Source organism: Solanum lycopersicum, chromosome 11, assembly GCF_036512215.1.
Source record: "Solanum lycopersicum chromosome 11, SLM_r2.1".
Taxonomy (NCBI): domain Eukaryota; kingdom Viridiplantae; phylum Streptophyta; class Magnoliopsida; order Solanales; family Solanaceae; genus Solanum; species Solanum lycopersicum.
This window is the reverse complement of record NC_090810.1, coordinates 48,091,304-48,112,081: the sequence shown is the minus strand read 5'-3', so window position 1 is coordinate 48,112,081 and position 20,778 is coordinate 48,091,304. Positions and strand designations below refer to the sequence as shown.

At 34.0% G+C, this 20,778-nt stretch overlaps 1 pseudogene; it reads right to left on the bottom strand.

The window, feature by feature from the left end:
* Positions 1-13,819, bottom strand: part of LOC101243955 (cytochrome P450 704C1-like) — a 30,791-nt pseudogene extending 16,972 nt beyond the window's left edge.
* Between the last annotated feature and the right edge of the window lie 6,959 nt (positions 13,820-20,778).

The following is a 20,778-nucleotide window of genomic DNA, read 5'->3' as shown; positions in this document are numbered from 1 at the left end:
TCCACTTCCCATTCCAGAGTTGATGATTGATGCCACCACTGGTTATGAGGCAATGTCGTTCATGGATGGTTCTTCTGGATATAATCAAATCCGCATGTCACCAAAAGATAAAGAACTCACTGCATTTCGCACGCCAAAAGGTATTTATTGCTACAAAGTGATGCCATTTGGTTTAAAGAATGCTGGCGCCACATATCAAAGGGCTATGCAAAATATCTTTGACGACTTGCTCCATAAAAATGTTGAATGTTATGTTGATGATTTGGTAGTAAAGTCGAGGAAGAGGGGTGATCATTTGAAAAACTTAAGGATGGTGTTTGAGTTACTCCGAAGATATCAACTAAGGATGAATCCATTGAAATGTGCCTTCGGAGTTACTTCCGGCAAGTTCCTTAGCTTTATTGTGAGACATCGAGGAATTGAAATTGATCAAGACAAAGTCGATGCAATATCAAAGATGCCTGAACCTCGAAATATTCATGAGTTAAGAAGTCTCCAAGGAAAGTTAGCCTACTTGAGAAGGTTCATCTCAAATCTAGCGGGGAGATGTCAACCATTAAGTCATCTCATGAAGAAAGGTGCTCCTTTTAATTGGGACCAAACATGTAGCGAAGCCTTTAAAAGTATCAAATCGTATCTAGCGAAACCTCCGATTTTGGCAGCCCCTATACCTGGAAAACCATTGATACTCTACATTGCAGCACAAGAAAGGTCTGTAGGAGCCCTGTTAGCTCAAGAGACTAGTGAAGGCAAAGAAAATGCTCTTTATTACTTAAGTAGAACGATGATGCCAAATGAGCTAAATTATTCGCCAATTGAAAAGTTATGCTTGGCATTGGTCTTCTCAATTCAAAAGATGAAGCATTATTTTCAAGCTCATGTTGTCCGCCTTATTTCTAGAGCAAATCCCATCAAGTTTGTTATGTCAAAACCTGTACTTAGTGACCGACTAGCAAGATGGTACCTCCAATTCCAACAATTTGAGATTGTGTACATCCCTCAAAAATCCGTGAAGGGACAAGCACCAGCGGATTTCTTAGCAGACCATCCTATACCAAATGATTGGGAGTTAACTGATGAGTTTCCTGATGAAGATGCGATGTTAATTGAAGTTCAACCTCCTTGGAAAATGTACTTTGACGGGGCTGCACATCGCGGTGGAGCTGGTGCTGCTGTGGTGTTCATCACTTCACAAGAAGAGATTCTACCATTCTCTTTTACTCTAAAACAATGTTGCTCCAATAATGTCGCTGAATATCAAGCACTGGTACTTGGACTTGAAATGGCCGTTGACATGAAACAATTACATTTACAGGTCTTTGATGACTCTCAATTGGTGATTAATCAACTCTTAGGAAGTTATGAGGTAAAAAAGCCTGAATTGCGACCTTATCATGATTATGCTCAAAAGTTGATAAGATGGCTTGGGGATGTAACCCTTCAACATGTGCGTCGAACAGAGAATAAGAAAGTTGATGCATTCGCTACTCTAGCTTCAACGCTAACCCTTCCTGATCAAACGCAAAAATGGATAGTACCACCATCAAATGAGGAAGAAAATATTGAAATAATCTTGATCATATCGTCGCCATTGTTGAAGCTACGAAGGAAGATTGGGGACAACCCATCATTGACTACCTATGTTATGGGATACTTCCAGAAAATCCAAGAAGAAGAACTGACATACGTCGTCGTGCACCTCGTTTCCTTTACTACAAGGATACATTATATAGAAGATCATTTGAGGTTATGTTATTACGATGTTTGGGAGAGGAAGAAGCGATTCAAGCTCTGCAAGAAGCACACTCAGGAGTATGTGGATAACATCAATCTGGACCAAAACTTCATTTTCACATAAAGAGGATGGGGTATTACTGGCCAACCATGGTAAAAGATTGCTTATATTATGCTAGAAAATGTGATGCTTGTCAATTTAATGCGAATTTCATTCATCAGCCACCCGAAGTATCGCACCCAACCATCGCATCTTGGCCATTTGACGCTTGGGGACTGGATATTGTAGGACCATTACCAAAGTCTTCTGGTGGACACTTGTACATCTTGGCTGCAACTGATTACTTTTCAAAATGGGCTGAAGTTGTCGCTCTAAAAGAGGTGAAGAAGAGAATGTTGCAAATTTTATCCGAGTAAATATTATCTATCACTTTGGTATCCCTCGATATAAAATAATAGACAATGGCAAACCATTTGATAACAAGTTAATGAACAAGATTTGTGATCTTTTTGACTTTAAGTAGCGTAAATCTTTTATATACCATGCTGCCGCTAATGGTCTTGCTGAAGCATTCAATAAGACTCTATGCAACCTGCTCAAGAAAGTTGTCTCCAAATCCAAACGAGATTGGTATGAAAGAATAGAAGAAGCTTTGTGGGCATATAAGACAACATATCACACACCAACTCAAGCAACACCATATTCACTTGCTTTTGGAGTTGAAGCAGTCCTGCCACTCGAGCGTCAAATACCCTTCTTAAGACTTGCTATTCAAGAAGGGCTCACTGAGGAAGAAAATGCTTGATTGCGTCTTGCTGAGTTAGAAGCACTTGATGAAAAGAGGTTAGAAGCCCAACAAAACCTTGAATGTTATCAAGCTCGTCTATCTCGTGCTTTTAATAAGAAGGTTTGCTTAAGGTGCTTTCAAGTTGGAGATCAAGTTCTCGCGGTAAGAAGACCAATCATTACTTCGCACAAGTCTGGAGGTAAATTTACCTCAAAGTGGGATGGACCATATGTCGTACAAGAAGCATATTCAAATGGTGCTTACAAGCTTGTTGATGCTGATGACTGAAGGATCGGTCCTATTAATGCCAAATTTCTAAAGAGATACTATCCTTGAAGGAAGATGATGCTCCTTAAGGTACGAGCCTAAACTGCATGTTATTCATGGCCCGCAAGAGTATAAACTGTGTACGGCACAACCACAAAAAAAAGAATAATCACTCAAATCCCCAGAACTACGTTGTGACTTGATCCTCTTTATTGGGGTACGTAGGCGCTTACAACCATATTCTAAGTTCAGTTGCATGAGTGTCAAAAAAAATGTTCCCACTTGATCTATTGCATAAAATTCAAAGCGTTATATATTTTATTTTTATCTTTTGTCTCATCAAACATAAGACTTGCACGAAGTATTGATGGGTCTATGGAAGGGGCAAACCCTTACAAAATATGAATTTCTTTTTAGTACGGTGGAAGTCTTTAAATTAGATCAAGTATGAAAATTGGAGTCTTTATATTCTTTGAGTTTATTATTTGAAGTATCCAAATTCTCTAAGTATACAGGTTGAAGTATTCAAATACTCTAAGTATGAAGGTAAGACTTCAAGTATATAAGTAAAAGTCTTCAAATGCGTATGTAATTGAATTTCACACCTAAAGGTGCGCGAGATTTGTCCCTTTGCACCTTAAGCTAGAGTTCCGACGGATTTATCTTTAAAAGAGTATTTAAATTTCCATGCCTTAAGGTGGACAATATTTGTCCCTTTGCACCTTAAACTGGTCTTTTCACGGGTTTATCCTGTCTCAAGTTGGTTAAGCATTCAGGACCTTGTAACACCATGAGTTTATTTTCAAGGCGAGAGTGTTACACGGTATTCTAGTAAAGCTTCATGGTCAAACATTCAGGACCTTGTAACACCTTGAGGTTATCTTCAAGGCGGGAGCGTAACATGGTATCCTATTAAAGCTTCAATTTGGTCAAGCGTTCGGGACCTTGTAAGACCTTGAGGTTATCTTCAAGGCGGGAGCGTTACACGGTATTTTAGTAAAGCTTCATGGTTAAGCATTCGGGACCTTGTAACACCTTGAGGTTATCTTCAAGGCGGGAGAGTTACACGATTTTCTAGTAAAGCTTCATGGTCAAACATTCAGGAACTTGTAACACCTTGAGGTTATCTTCAAGGCGGGAGCGTTACATGGTATCCTATTAAAACTTCAAGTTGGTTAAAGCATTTGGGACCTTGTAACACCTTGAGGTTATCTTCAAGATGGGAGCGTTACACGGTATTTTAGTAAAGCTTCATGGTTAAGCATTCGGGACCTTGTAACACCTTAAGGTTATCTTCAAGGCGGGAGCATTACGCGGTATTTTAGTAAAGCTTCATGGTTAAGCATTCGGGACCTTGTAACACCTTGAGGTTATCTTCAAGGCGGGAGCGTTACATGGTATCCTATTAAAAATTCAAGTTGGTTCAGCATTCGGGACCTTGTAACACCTTGAGGTTATCTTCAAGGCGTGAGCGTTACACAGTATTTTAGTAAAGCTTGATGGTTAAGCATTCGGAACCTTGTAACACCTTGAGGTTATCTTCAAGGCGGGAGCGTTGCACGGTATTCTAGTAAAAGCTTCAAGTTGTTTAAGCATTCGGGACCTTGTAAAACCTTGAGGTTATTTTCAAGGCGGGAGCATTACACGGTATTCTAGTAAAGCATCAAGTTGGTTAAGCATTCGGGGCCATGGAACACCTTGAGAGTTTTATTTATTTATTTTGTTAAGTCATGGTTGTTAAGCACATTTTTATGTTATAAATCCTTCCATTATGTAGCCTCCATAAAATATAAAATTCCTTTTGCTGATCTACAAAAAAACCGAAAAAGGAAATACAAGTGACGGAGAGATTGTTACCTGTCAAGATGTTTGAGACTCGAAAGGTATTAAATCTTGAATCCTGGATGTGTTGTAGACCTTTGTGTCTAGATTAGGAATCACCAAGTGGATTGTGATTTCGCTGTTCCAACGTCAAGACACGAGATTTTTAGTAAGTCACACAAATCTGAAAATTTTTAGCATGGCAGAATTTAGAGCTAATTTCAAAAAATCATCTAGAAATATTCTGAAGGTGTTAAATTTTCAATTTTGGATATGTTACAGATCTAAAAGTCTAGTTTCTGAAAAATTAAACGGTTTGTGATTTTGATTTTTCTACAATGAGATATGAATTTTCTACGATGAACATGTAAGGCTGTAAAAAAAAGTGACAAATTTTTAGCGTGACAGAATCTAGAGCTAACTTCAAAAAATTATCTAGAAATATTCTGAAGGTATTAAATTTTGAATTTTGGATATGTTAAATATCAAAAAGTCTAGATTCTGAAAAATCAAACAGTTTATGATTTTGATTTTTCTACAATAAGATATGAATTTTCTACGACGAACATGTCAGGCTGTAAAAAAAGTGACGAATTGTTAGCATGACAGAATCTGGAGCTAACTTCAAAAAATCATCTAAAAAGATTCTGAAGATATTAAATTTTTAATTTCGGGTATGTTGAAGATTTAAAAGGCTAGTTTCTGAAAAATCAAACGGTTCATTATTTTATTTTTTCTACAATGAGATATGAATTTTCTAAGACAGACATGTCAAGCTGTAAAAAAGTGACAAAAATAAATAATAAAAAAAGAGAATGAAAATTACCTTGACTATGCCCTTTTCGTCATAGGCTCACAATCTATAATTGAAGATAAAATTATGGAGACAATGTATCTATTTATAGATGTCATATGGTGAGATAGAATCCTTCTCCTAATTCAATTACAATTTCTTTTTGGCTTGGACAAGAAAACATAATATGAATATGAAATTGAGTAGGATTACAATTCTTAGTCCAATTACAATTCCTTTTTGGCTTGGGCAGTAAAACAAAATATGAATATGAAATTAAGTAGGATTACAATTCCTAGTTCAATTACAATTTCTTTTTGGCTTGGGCAATAAAACACAATATGAATATGAAATTGAGTAGGATTACAATTCCTAGTTCAATTACAAATTTTTTTGGCTTGGGCAACAAAACACAATATGAATATGAAATTGAGTAGGATTACAATTCCTAGTTCAAGTACAATTTTTTTTTGGCTTGGGCAATAAAACATATATATGAATATGAAATTGAGTAGGATTACAATTGTTAATTCAATTATAATTCATTTTTAACTAAGGTGAATTTAGTAACCAGTTAATGCTTCAAGCCTAGTCTCTAAAAGATAAAATATCTAGACAAGACTTGAAGCAGGGGGCATTTGTAATCATTAAAATTTATTACATATTAATTTATAAAATGATTCGGATTATATTGAATTCATAAATATATTAATCCAAATAAATATTGTGGATTGATATAATTGAGTTAAATATTTAAGTCCAATAAATATGGATTTAATTAAAGTCTAAATTAATTGATTTGGGCTACATTGGATAACCCAATTTGTTAAACCCAATCTCATCTCATTCTAGAGCCCATCTTGGCGCCACGTGTGCAGATGATGTGGCATGCCAAGTCAAATAAGAAAACCAATAGAATCATGACATGTGTCAAAGATGACAAGCCCGCTCCATAAAGCCCAAATGCCATGTCACTTCAATCTGATTGGCTGAACGGAATCCTATTCCAATCGCAACTCCTCTATTCTAAACCTATAAATAGGGGTCCTTATAATTCAGAAAAGGGAGAGAAAATTCTAAACAAGAAGCTAGAGAAACTCTGTGGTACAAACACCATTTAATTCTCTACAAAGCTACAAGTTTAAGAATTCAAGCATTCAAGTTCAAGAATGATCAAGATCAAGACCACCGAATTCAAGAACAAGCTCGAAGCCCTTGAGTTTAAATAAAAGTCAAGATCAAGATAAAGTTCAAGTTCAAGTTAATCGTAGATTCAATAACAAGCTTTAAAACCCTTGAATTTATATTTGAAAAGGCGAATTAAGAGGAAATATAGAGATTGTAACACTCGCATTTGAAATAATAAAATCAATTGTTGCTATAATTTTTCGTTCTTGATTATTATTTTCTCGACGCGAATTTTATTGTCTACAGACACTTCTATAACATTTTAAAATATTCTATTTTTAACTTGATGTTCTATTACATATATCATTTAAAATTTATATAATACAAAAAAATATTGAATATTTAGTATAATACTATTTAAATATGAGACTTAAAGAGAAAACAATTAACTGTAAGGGAAATTCAAAAATAATAATAATTAGTTGTATCTTTGACTTAATGGATTGATAAGTAATTTGGGACAAATATTTTATTAACATGAACAAATAATATGAGCCGATAATCTCTTTACCTCTACGAGATAGTAATAACATCTGTGTATACTCTATTTTTCTTAGACCTCATTTAGGAGATTTGACAAGATATTTTAGTATTAAACAACTAATATGAGACATGAGGACTATAAGTTAAAAATTTAATTTGAAAAGGATAATAGATAAAAAAACTAATAGAGGACGAAAGAATACGTATTGTAGAAAAATATTTATATTGACCTTTCCCATTAACAAGCAAGGTATATATTTGTTTTTATTATTGTTATTATTATCAATTATGGTCATCTTAATGCAGATAAGTTTCTTTGTTATCATGAATAACAATTTTTGTATTTTGTTTTATATTTAACAAATGTAGTGGTCGTTAATTTTAAAAGACGCAAAAATCATGATACTATAATAATAAGAGATAATAACTATAAAAGTAAAACATAAACATTCACCTAAAACAACTCTCCCCCTTCCCGTTTTAGATCCCAAAAATTAAAAATTACATAGAGTATAAGTTCTCCCTCAATATTTTAAAACTCAATTAACAAAAACCTATATATCATTTCCCCTCTTCCCATTTCCTTCTTGTCCACCCTTCCCCTCACCCTTTCTTTATCCATGTCTATTGTTCAATTTTTATTTAAAGGTTCAAGAAAAGATTGAACCGCAAATTATTTATCATACACAATTATATTTTATATTTTTTCAAGAAATTATATTCATAGCTTGAATCGGTGGGTATTACAATGGATTGTATATTTTTTCAATGTAAAAGAAATTTGTTGACCAGGTATACATTTTATGATATTAAAATTTCAGATCTATATCTACAGGTTTTAAGAAGTTTAAAAGTTACATGTTTGCTCACTTTTTTGCTTTGTTTGTGTTTTGTTTTATATTTTTTATTTGCCAAACATTTTTGCAAAAAAATTATAATAAACACATACTTTTTTCTCCTTGGAATTCTAAATCAATATCTTTTTAGTGCTACAATATTTACTATTATTGATAGGTATATTCATGGAATAAAAGCATATAAATGACAAATTGGGACAAATGTTGATAAGAAAAATGTGCAATTGAAGTTTATCCAAGGAGAGATAGGAGAAGACTATGCTACTTTGGACTCAAACAAGATAATGTCTTCCAAGAATTGTATATTATGACTAATCTAAAAATTGTAAAATGCAATTATATTTATCTTGAGAATTATTTTGGAATCTCAAAAATGTAATTGTGGTTACATTATATAACTTTTTTTTTATTAACAAAGCTAATGGAAAATCTATCCATTAGTAGTAATAAAATTATTGAGATCTAATTTAGCTATAGTATAAAAATTCGTGTTATTAATTAATAATGTTTATGAAAATATTCTTTAATTTTTAGCAATGATTTTTGTAGTTATGATTAAATCTGAACGTAATTCTAAAAAATAGGGCGATACATTTTATTTTTTCATAGCAAAATTAAAAAGTTATCTAAAAATGTTGTCTTTCATGAAAAAAAGGTTTGAATTTTTAGCTTTGTGAAAGAATATTGGTGGCAAATACTTTAACTTTATAGCTATAGATTTTCTAAGTTGTATTTAAATACAAGTATCATTGTCACAAGACTAAAAATATTAAATAGCCACAATTTTTAATTTTTCATCGCAAATAAATCAAGACATTTGTCACAATAGAATATATGTGCTTACAATATAAAAATTGCTATAAATTTAATCTATTGTAGCAAAGGAGTAAGCATATTTACTATAAGTACATCTTCCGTAGCAAGAACTTTTTGCTATGAAAGCTACAACACAATTGTTTAGTAGCTATAAGTATTAGTACTTAGACACATACCATGTTAAGTCTGTAGATCACTTTTAGCCATCCTACATCTTGCCACGTTGCGACGGAAAAATACTTTATGGCTACGAAAAAAAATCAGATTTAAATATAATATATTTTATAGCTTTAAGTTAACTTTCTTGTAGTGACACTTTGTGATATACATCACACTTCCCAATACTTTAGCACAATCCAATTGTGAATCACTTTTGCATTTAATATTTCGAAAGGCAAAGATCACATTTTATTGGAGACTTAACGATATTGAAATACTAACATTTGACTAGTCAAGTACCTTTTCAATTCAATGAGACCGCTACAATGCTAAACATTATGGAGTTCTAATGATTGTTATACCTAAGATCACATCATCAACTCCATGATTTTTCATATCAAACTTATTTCTAGCATATGTTTTGTAGCATTTATGTCATTAGTGTCTCTATTGGTGATCAACATATCACCAATATACAAACAAACAATGACCTTGTTATTTTAATGTGAACACATTTATCACTTCCATCATTATTAAATCAATTTTCAAACATGATTTGTTCAAATTCCTTATGTCATTGTTTGAGTGCTTGTTATAGTCCATAATGTCACAAATTCTATCAAGAACAACAAAACCCTCATGCTGCTCTATGTAAATTTCTTCCTCCAATTCTCCATTTAAGAGAGTTGTTTTCATATTCATATGATGAATTTGGAGGTCATGTACCACAACTTACAAAATTAACATCCAAATAAATGTAAATCTTGTTACTAGCGAGTATGTGTCGAAAAGATCAATATCTTATTTTTGTCTTTCTGTATATTTGTCAACAGTTCCATCGACTTTAATTTTACTTTTAGGATTCTCTTTGAACAAAAAAGTTTATTTTCCGGAGGAAAATCAACCAACGTCCAATTGGATTGCTCAAGATTCAACCAATTTCACTATTGACATCATCTGTTCAAAAAGATAAGTCATCAGAAGACACAAGAAATGTTGCAAAAATTAGATTCAACGGAAGTAGATGTCCTTTGACATTTACTGCACATCTGAATCTCCTAATTCTCCTTTTGTTCTTTCCAAGGTCGTTTAGACCTTTTACTAGACTATTCAAGTCTAATTATTTTACAGTCCACAGTCTTAGATCCTATTTTAATATTTTTAGGAATAGAAACTTGAACTTTGTCTAACACCCCCCTCAGTTTGAAATATTTAAAGTTGAATATTCTTCTTTTTCATTTCACATATGGAATACATTGTGTCATAAAAAAAAGAACTTTTTATTGCTTTGTTTATGAAAAGACAAAACTTTTTGTTGTTCCCTTTTGCGGTAAGGATAGTTACTCCACACAAGTTTTGTAGTAAACCTGAATTTATAGGTAATACAACCATCATTTCCTTCAAAGTTCGATTTTCTTTCCATTAGATTGAGGTGAATAGGGTAACATCTTGATGAATAATTCTACTTTTATAACATATTTCTTCAAAATTAGATTTATACTTTCCATTTCTATCACTTCTAATCTTTTTTCCAAAAGATTTTCAACTTCAATATTATATTATCTGAACTTTGATACTATTCATTCTTACCATTAAGTAGGGGATTATAATACCTTTCAACAAATTTATAAGAATGGTTAGCATACTTAGTTAGATTCTACACAAACTTGAAATTTTTATTTATTGCACTCAAAGTTAGATAAAAATTTTAAGTTGATCAGCTTTTCTTTCAAGATTTTGTAATTGGCATGTTCCTAGTGTTCATGTCACAAACAATTTGACTCAAGCAAGTAAGAACAAATAAAAATATTGAGTTTTAAAAACTCTCCGCGAGGTAGGTTTTTCTCACAAATATTTTTTCCTATTTCTTACAATCTTGTATGATACAAACATTATTTAGAGACATCACCTTATCAAATGTCCTATTTAGAAGGATTTTTTACATAATTTTCTATTTGATTGTTATAGAACTATCGATGAACAAAATTTCATCGGGTCCAATAAAGACAATATCATCCAAATTCTTTTTTTTAGAAAAAATCACAAATGGTTATTCACAAATATTCTTGTCTTTACATATTGTTGTATTTAATACACATATATCTTAATGAAAAATCACAACATTTCAGTGATTGTTTTTCATAAAAGAACACAATCATTTTGAACAAGTATATATATAATTTGGTAGTTTCATACTTGTCATACCATATACTAGTAAATGAGAAACTCAACGACCACAATATCAAAAATACTCTAAGAATTTTGTGCTCTAACATAATACAAAAGTATCATCAAATTTCATATCTTGTGCTCCAAATTTAAATTAGACACCAAGTCTAATTTCATCTTTGTAATAAGCAAAGAACCCTCCACATTTTAAATATGATCTCAAAAATAATTTTCAAGTATTTGAAATTAATTTATCCATATTTTATTTTCAGACTATCGAAATGTCATTAAAAGCATAAGACCTCTTCTGGACATATATAGTATCAAAGTTCATTCCTAAAAGCACCTATTCCAGGAACAAAATCACACACTTTTAAGTCATTGGTTCTATTTTCCTATTGCAGTTAGACATATCACTTAGTATTTATAATACCACCAATGTTTCTTGTACTTTCTCACTTCGACCTTGCTAAACAAAACACCAAATTGTAGAGAAGTAGTGTATTAATATTTTACTTCCACGATCTGTTTTCCTCAATCAATAGAATACAAGAAATACTAATAGCATAGTAATTTCCATAAGATTGTTGATCAACTTGTATTCCTAAGATACTTATAATAAAACTTTGAAGAACTCAATAACAAACTAAAATATTTAAAGAGTATTTTGAAAACTATAAATATCAGACCTGTAGAGAAAATAGAATCACAAACTGATAAGAAACAATATAAAAAAAATAAAATCGAGCCTACTGAATGCACAATTTCCTCTTAAGAGAATTATTCTCCTCAAGTAGTCGAGGTCAACAAAATCTATCCTCCAAGGATAGAATGATCTTACTCACTGGTGTATCGACATATAAAATTATGATGTCAGCGAACCACTCAGCGATAGTAAAATAAACTTTCAATAATAGATTTAGTAGTAGTATAACAAGTTCCGAATTTTTTTCTCTTAGAATGAGAGGAAATCCCTCAATTTATAGAAAATAAAGGTTAGTATTAAAAGATTCTTAGTTTGCGTTACCAAAAAGGTCACAAGCTTTTAGAAAAGTCGCAATCTTTCGAAAAGCTCACCACCTTTCATAAAAAAAATTCACAACTTTTCATAAAAGTCCCAACTATTGATAAAATTTGCAACTCTTCATTTTCCATTTATACCGTTTAAAAAATGACAGACCCTTGTCCCCCCACAATCACCAAGAACTGTGAAAAATCACTCCCCTAACAAGTCCTAGTAGTATGTAGTAAGTATACCATCCTTGCAGAAAATTCAAAAACTCAAGTTTGGCCATTCAAAATCATTATTTATATCATTATTTCCACATATTTAGACATAAAAGATGCCAACGATTTGAGGATGTCAAAGATCAAAATGATGTACCTTGCCTTAGTTTTTAATGTTTGTTTTAAGAATGTATTCAACGTTAGCAGGGTCAGAAGTATAAATCCTATTCTTGAAAGGTCTAATGAATCTGTAGGTCTTGTACTTTCCTGATAGATAAGTCATGTAATAGTTCCCTATGTCGAAGGTGATAAGCAGATTGAAAATGGTGCCACCAATTGGATGGTATCTTTTTTTTCCATGTAATTTTCTAGTCAGATGATGAAGTATGACCACAAAAAATAAGATAAGTGAGATAATAGTAGTTGTTATGGACATAATAGAGCTATGAAAATTATCTATGCAAACAACTGAGGTATCTGTTAGGATCGAATTCACGCACACACACTAGATGAATGAAGAACACAAGAACTTTCAAGAGAAAGAGTTGAGAGATCTAGAGAGAGAAAGAGAAAACCCAATATTTCGTGGTAACACCCCGTGAGTAAACTTCCACGGCGGTGAGGTATATTAATATTAATAAATCAGAGTATTTTTGGTTACAGAGAATAAATAGAGAATAAATAGGAAAGCCTAAAATAGAGAATAAATAGGAAAACCTAAAATAGATCAGGCTCCACTACCTAACAATTCTCCCACTTGGAGACTGACTCAGTCATCAAAAAAATACATTCTCAAAAAAAAAATCTCTTCATCATCAACATCTTTACCGCACCGCAACATCTGTAGCAACAACTACAGAAGACCAACCGAAGTTTTGCATAACCTCAGTTTCCCAACATCAACACATTTCGTCAACATGTCTGCCGGATTCTTTGCACCCTCTATCTTCTACAAGCACATATCACCATCCTCCACTGCCATGCGAGTGAAATTGTATCGCCTTCTAATGTGCTTTGTCTTCGAATGATAGACTGGATTTTTCACCAACTATATGGCTATGGCTATCTGAGTAAAGAATCTTCTCGCTCTGCTTCTTGCCCAATTAATCAAGATAATCTGCCAGCCATATCATCTCTTTCCCAGGTTCAACTATTGCCACATACTCAACTTCAGTAGATGAAAGAGAAACACACTTCTGAAGCCTTGAAATCCAACTCACTACTGTTCCACCTATGGTGTAAATGTACCCGGATGTACTCTTGCTCGAGTCAACATCCCCACCAAGATCAGCATCCACAAAACCCTGTAGAGTCACATTGCCTTTGCCAAAACAAAGTGAAGTACTGGATGTACCTCTCAGATATCTCAGAAGCCACTTCACATATTCCCAATGCTATTTCCCAGGGTTCGCCATGTACCTGCTAACAACTCCCTCTGCATGTGCTATATCAGGTCTATTGCAGACCATAGAATACATCAAACTACCAACTGCTGAAGCATATGGAACAAGTGCCATGTGATCACTCTCCTCGACAGTCTTTGGGTGACTGCTCCTTTGACAATTTAAAGTGATTTGCCAATGGAGTAGTCCTGGGTTTAGCATCATTAACCCTGAATCTTCTCAGCATCTTCTCAATGTACAACTCCTGAGATAGATTTAAAGTGCCAGCAGATCTATCCCGAGAAATCTTCATTCCCAAAATCTGCTTTGCTGGACCCAAATCTTTCATCTCAAACACTACAGACAACCTTGTCTTTAGATTGTTAATCTCCCTTATACTAGATCCTGCAATCAACATATCATCCACATAAAAGATTAGAAAGACATATGTATCAGTGTATTTCTTGAAATAACAACAAGGTTCCTTTTCATCTTTGCAGAATCCACTCTTCATCATGAAGGAGTCAAACTTCTTGTACCACTGCCTTGGTGCTTGCTTTAGTCCATAAAAGCTCCTGGTGAGCTTTCACACCATGTGTTCCTTGCCTTGCACCACAAATCCTTTCGGTTGCTGCATATAGATCTCTTTGTCCATATCTCCATGCAAAAACGCTGTTTTTACATCCATTTATTCTAGATGCAAATTCTCCGATGCAACAATACTGAACAGAATTCAAATAAAGGTGAACTTCACAACAGGAGAGAATATTTCAGCATAATCAATACCTCTCCTTTGTGAATATCCTTTAACCACTAAACGAGCCTTGAACCTTCTTTTTCCATCTGGTTCAGTCTTGATTCTGAACACCCACTTGTTCATCAAAGCTCTCTTCCCTGCAGGTAGCTCAGTCAACACCCATGTGTCCTTCTTCTCAAGTGACCTCATCTCATCATCCATGGCTTGCTCCCACTTGATCGAATCCTCCACATGTAGGGCCTCATCAAAACACTCTGGTTCCCCCTCATCAGTCAGCAATAAATAGTGTAATGAAGGTGAATACCTATCTGGTGCCCTGATGCATATGGATGATCTCCTTAACACCTGCTCAGGTGTAACTTGCTCCACTTCAGATTCTTCTGTAGGAGTTAGTTGAGTATCAGCTTCGACATCTCTGGGGTTACTCTTCTCCAACTCAACCTCAACTCCCATTTGCTTTGTAATCTCTAGAACCTTCTGCTCTCTGTCCTTGTACACGACATACTCATCAAATGTCACGTCACAATGTCTCCAAAACCTGTAACCAAACAAACCAGAACCATAGCCTATGAAGTAACACCTCACAGCCTTGGCATTAAGGTTGTCTCTCTTTTCTAGATCAACATGAACATAAGCAGTTCAACTAAAAGTCCTCAAGTGTGAGTACTTGAGTTCTTTTCCTGTCCACACCTCCTCTGGAATCTTGAACCCTAAAGGAACTGATTGGTCCCTTGTTGATCAAGTATGCAGCTGTGCTCACAGCATCCGCCCAAAGTGTTTTGGGCAGCTCATAGTGTATCCTCATACTCCTTGCACGCTCATTCAATGTTCTGTTCATCCTCTCAGTAATTCCATTCTGCCTTTCCTTACCAGGAACTGTTCTCATCAATCTGATTCCCTCAGCTACACAAAATGCCTTGAACTCTGATTTGTCATACTCTCCTCCATTGTCAGACCTTAGGCATTTGACTTTCAAGCCGGTCTGATTCTCAACTTCAGCTTTCCACTTCTTGAAAGTTGCAAACACATCTGACTTATGCTTCAAGAAGTAAACCCATACCTTCCTGCTGAAATCATCAATGAAGCTAACATAGAATCTTGATCCTCCAAGTGATGATACTGGAGATGGTCCCCAAACATCTGTATGGACCATTTCCAACCGCACTTTCTTTGGCTTTCTAGGAATCTTTGTGAAGCTTACTCTTTTCTGTTTGGCCATAACACAGCTCTCGCAAAGACCCATATCAACAGACTTCAGACCCTCTAATGCTCCTTTTGCAACAAGCATCTTCATTCCTTTAGTACTCATGTGTCTAAGTCTATTGTGCCACAAGAATGAATCGGAAGCACCTTCAGCATTAGCGGCCATGTTTATACACCCTGCAGTGGTGTACAAGGTTCCAGATTTGGTGCCAGGAGCTACTACCATAGGACCTTTCACGATCTTCCACGAACCTTTCCTAAGCACTGGTGCATATCCCGTGCTATCTAACTGACCAACAGAGATCCGATTTTTCTTCATCCCTGAAATATATCTGACATCCTTCAATGTCCACTGGTTTCCCGAGGTGGTCTTTATGCAAACATCCCCCTTTCCTTCAATCTCTAAGGCTTTATTGTCAGCAAGATATACTTTTCCAAAATTTCCAGATTTGAAATTTTGGAACAACTCCTTGCTTGGAGACGAATGGAAAGATGCACCAGAATCCAAAATGCATGATTCAACCGGGCTGTTCACACTAAGGATTAGAGCATCCCCAATGTCCTCTGCTGAATTTACAGAATCATTGTTATCTCCAAATTTCAGATTCTATTTGTTCTTTAGCTTTGTACAGTTCGTCCGAAAGTGCCATTTTTCTCCACATTTCCAACAAGTCACTTTTGATATCTCGATTCTTTGATTTTGATCGACCATGTTGATTTTGGCCTTTCTTCTTACTTCTCCCTCTTCGATCAACGCTGAGAGCACTGCCCGATGAATCTCCCACTTCTCGTTTGCGAATACTTCCACTAAGAAAAACATCACGGATTTCATCATTCTTCAGTTTCTCAGATTAACGAGAACTGCTAATCGCAGCAACAACAGTATCCCAAGACTCAGGCAGAGATGACATCAAAATCAATGCCTTAATTTCATCTTCGAAATTAATATCCACAGAATTGAGTTGACTCACAATCATATTGAACTCGTTTATATGATCAGAAACGGATCCATTCTCAGACATCTGTAAATTGAACAATCTACGCATCAAATATACCTTGTTCATAGCTGATGGTTTTTCATACATGTTTGACAGTGCATTCAACAGACCGGACGTAATCTTCTCCTTCACGATGTTAAACGCCACGTTTCTTGACAAAGTCAACTGAATCAACCCTAGAGTCTGGCGATCCTTGAGTTTCCACTTCTCCTCCTTCATGGATTCCGGCTTCACCCCAGTCAACGGTTCGTGAACATCTTTCTGGTATAGATAATCTTCGATCTGCATCTTCCAGAAACTGAAATCGAATCTATCAAACTTCTCGATTCCAAGCTTCGAACTATCCATCTTTAGTGATCGTGTTGAATCTCCTTAGCTCTGATACCGGTTGTTAGGATCGAATTTACGTACACACACTAGATGAATGAAAAACACAAGAACATTCAATAGAAAGAGATGAGAGATCTAGAGAGATAAAGAGAAAACCCAATATTTCGTGGTAACACCCCATGAGTAAACTTCTACTACGGTGAGGTATATTTATATTAATAAATCAGAGTATTTTTGGTTACAGAGAATAAATAGAGAATAAATATAGAATAAATAGGAAAGCCTAAAATAGAGTATAAATAAAAAAGCCTAAAATAGATCAGGCTCCACTACCTAACAGTATCAGCAACGAACTTAAGTGTAAACAATGGGTCATCGCAACCCATGATCATTTGACAAAACTCAATATATTATTTTTATAATGTTTAAAATATACTAAATATTAATAAAGGAATCCATGGTCACAAATAATTGGACGGTTCACTATTTTAAGGGTTGATTTTTAAAGGTTTTATTCTAAAGATGACCTCTTTTAACAAATTTATTAAAAACACAATTGTTTGTTACTTCTTTGAAATGTTTTCATTTTCTTTTTATAAAGTGTACTTTCAAAAATTCTTGAGATGTAAAATGAAATATATTTTTTTAATAAATAATTTCTTTCAATAACACTTTTTCAATTGATAAGTCATACGCTTTCTTTCCAGTTTTATTTGTCATGTTGCACTATTCGAAAGTCGATTTTGACTAATTTTTGAAGTTGGATTAGATTATATTATTTTGATATTCTAATCAAAGATTTTAGCTATTCAATAATTATATGAAAAGTACTATAAATTACAATTTTTTGCTTATCAATATGATGAAAAATACATCTTAAATGTTAGTCAAAATTATTGTAGTTTGACTCTAAAAATAATAAACTGGGGATTTACTTATGTTAGAAAATGTGTCATCTCACAATTTGAAACATACAGGAAGATGCTAAAAGTTGGAAATAGTTTTGATGGAAATAAATTAAAAATCTTGTAATTTACTTAAGTTAGAAAAAATGAGTTTTGACAACTATAAATGGATATAACTTCTAGATCAGAATGAAGTAGGAGCACTTTCATATATGGTTGGATAAATATTGGAATGATCTTTCCATGCCACCAAGTTTGTGCGATTTCAAGTTTGTATTAGTATAATATGCCCGTTCGAAATTGGATTGTTAGATTAAGGAAAGTCAAAATCTGGATTCTAGAAAGGTAATTTAGTCTTTTCCTTACCTAATTATTCCAATACATTTCTAGGAGTTTATTTGGCATAAAGTCAATTTTTACTCAGTTTTAGAATAGTAAATTTCACGCTTGGGATTTGATAAAGGAGAAAAGAGAAGAACTTTCAAGAATCGTTAAGATTAACTTGTGGATTTATGGGGAGGGATATTTACTAAGGAATGTGATATCACATAGCGTTAGGATATTTTACCCACGTGCCACTCATGATTTATTTCAACGAATTTAAGTTCTTGAAAGCTTAGAAATTTAGTTCTTGATAGGTTTGTTGAAGTTATATTAAATTCTTTATTCGTTGTAATTCTTGAAGTGTTGTTTGATTTGAATCCATGAATAAAGGTTTTTTTTGAGAATAATCTAATGTACTTTGAACATTTAATCGATTTTATGTGTTTGGGAAAAGAAGCCATGGAGTTCAAAGGGTTTCGAGCTGAAAATGGAGAAGAAATTTTGTCGGGCAAATCAGGGTAGTGGTGGCACGTTCGCGGAGCTGGTTCCTAGTTTTGGGATAAATTTTTTCACGTCGCATATCCATCACGGACCGTTCTTCCTCAAAACCTATTTCCGAAACCAAAAATTAAATGTTTTCCCATTTTGTCGACCTACCTTCAAATTTTGATCTTTGACCATTTTCTCATGTTTAAGCTATCTAAAATCATTCCTAAACATCATGAGATCATTCCTATCAAAAATCGCTACTCTTGAATCCATAGTTCAATTCAACGAAAGTTAAGAGTCAGGTAAAAAAGTTAAAAGTATTGTTAAGAAGTCAAGAGTTAAGTCAAGATAAATTCTTAGAGTTTTCAAAAGTCATTCACAAACATTTTAACTTTGTTTAAGACTTAAGTTTCAAATTTAATTAAAGAATTCGGATTTGCAGTCCATTTCTTAATAGAAGTATATATATTAGAACTAAGTATTCTCAAGAATTTAATAATGCTTTCACATTTAATGAGAACAAAAACTGAGATTTGCAAAGAGTCTTTAAGCTAGTTTTAAGGAAAGAGGGTATGCTTTCATAATAAAGAAGGGAAACTTTGATTTCCAAGTTAGGCTTAAAGCGAAGTTTTTGAGCACTAATCTCAAATCACAGAAGGAAGTATGTTCTTAAAACTTAAGAGCTAATAATAATATTTTGGGAGTTGTATTTAGCTAAGATATGAGAGGGAGTTCAGATAACTCTGAGCCCCCATAAACAATGCAACTATTATGGGTAGATAAGGGTCATACTTTTTAGATTATTCCTTTAGTAATTTATAGCATAAACTAGTGGATACACTTAGTAATTCATGTTATATACTTATGGTAGGGTATAGGACGGCCCTGGCAGCGTGAGTTTCTTTATATTGCACTTGTTTCAGAACTGCTTTATATTGAAATGAGCTCAGTCATGTGAGTTCAGTTGAGCCAGGTAGGTTCTTTAGATTTCTTTGAACCTTATGTTGTGTTTAGCATTCCAACTCACAATACTCGTAAATTCATTGTACAGATGGCAGTTAACCTGCATCTTATTATGATTAAGACGTTGGTAACTAGGATTGATATTCAATGCATTGTTGATCACGTTAGCAGTTAAGAGTCAGTTTTTGAGCCTTTTTACATTCCACAAGATCCATTTTATTGCTTCTAGTTCTTACAGTATATCATTTGTCAAGATAATCGGGGGTCTTATCTTGTCATCCCTCTCATTTATTAAGAGTCTTCACAGAGAAAGTCTGGTGTTGGTTCTTCAGTCTTTTCATTGTTATTTTGTATGTTAAGACTTGAGTTTCCATTTTGGCCAAGTTGAATGTTTGACTTTTAAACATTCTTAGTATTTTATTATTAAGTGAGTATAGTGATATTTATCAATATAAATATGCATATAGTCTTCCGTTGTGTAAGTAAGTTAGGCCAAGGGTTCGCTTCGGACAACCAAAGGTCTTCGAGTGCTAGCTCGCTCAGGGTGTAGGCTAAGGTCTTAACAAACTTTGTATCAGAGTACAAAGTTCAAGAGTCCTAGGGAGTCTACAAAGTTGTGTATGCAGATTCCCTGTTATCGGTGTGAAGTACGCCACATCTATAAATAGGAAGCTGCAACACATAGGAAATTTATCACCTTTTTAATACTTATTTCATGCGTTAAAATTTGATATCTCAAAAGTTTATACCTAATTCATGCTTGCTCATGTTTCAGATAATCATTCCTCTACGAAGAGCAGTCAAAGGTCTTGCAGCTAGGAGGAATGTTGTACCTCAGTAACAAGGGGTACACAAGTCACCTATAGTGCAATCCTAATGAGATGATACTAATACAGATTTTAGATAGGCAATAAGCATGCTCGGTCTAGATGAGACTAATTAGGTTGGGCAACATAAAAGAGCGAAACAAGAAGTGACTATTACTTCTAGGATCTGAGAGTTGTTAAGGATGAATTCTCGAAGATTTACTAGTGCAAGAACTACCGAGGATCCATAGAATTTCATTGAGGAGCTGAAAAAATGTATTAGATGTGATGAATGTTGCTGATACTGTGAGAGCTGAGC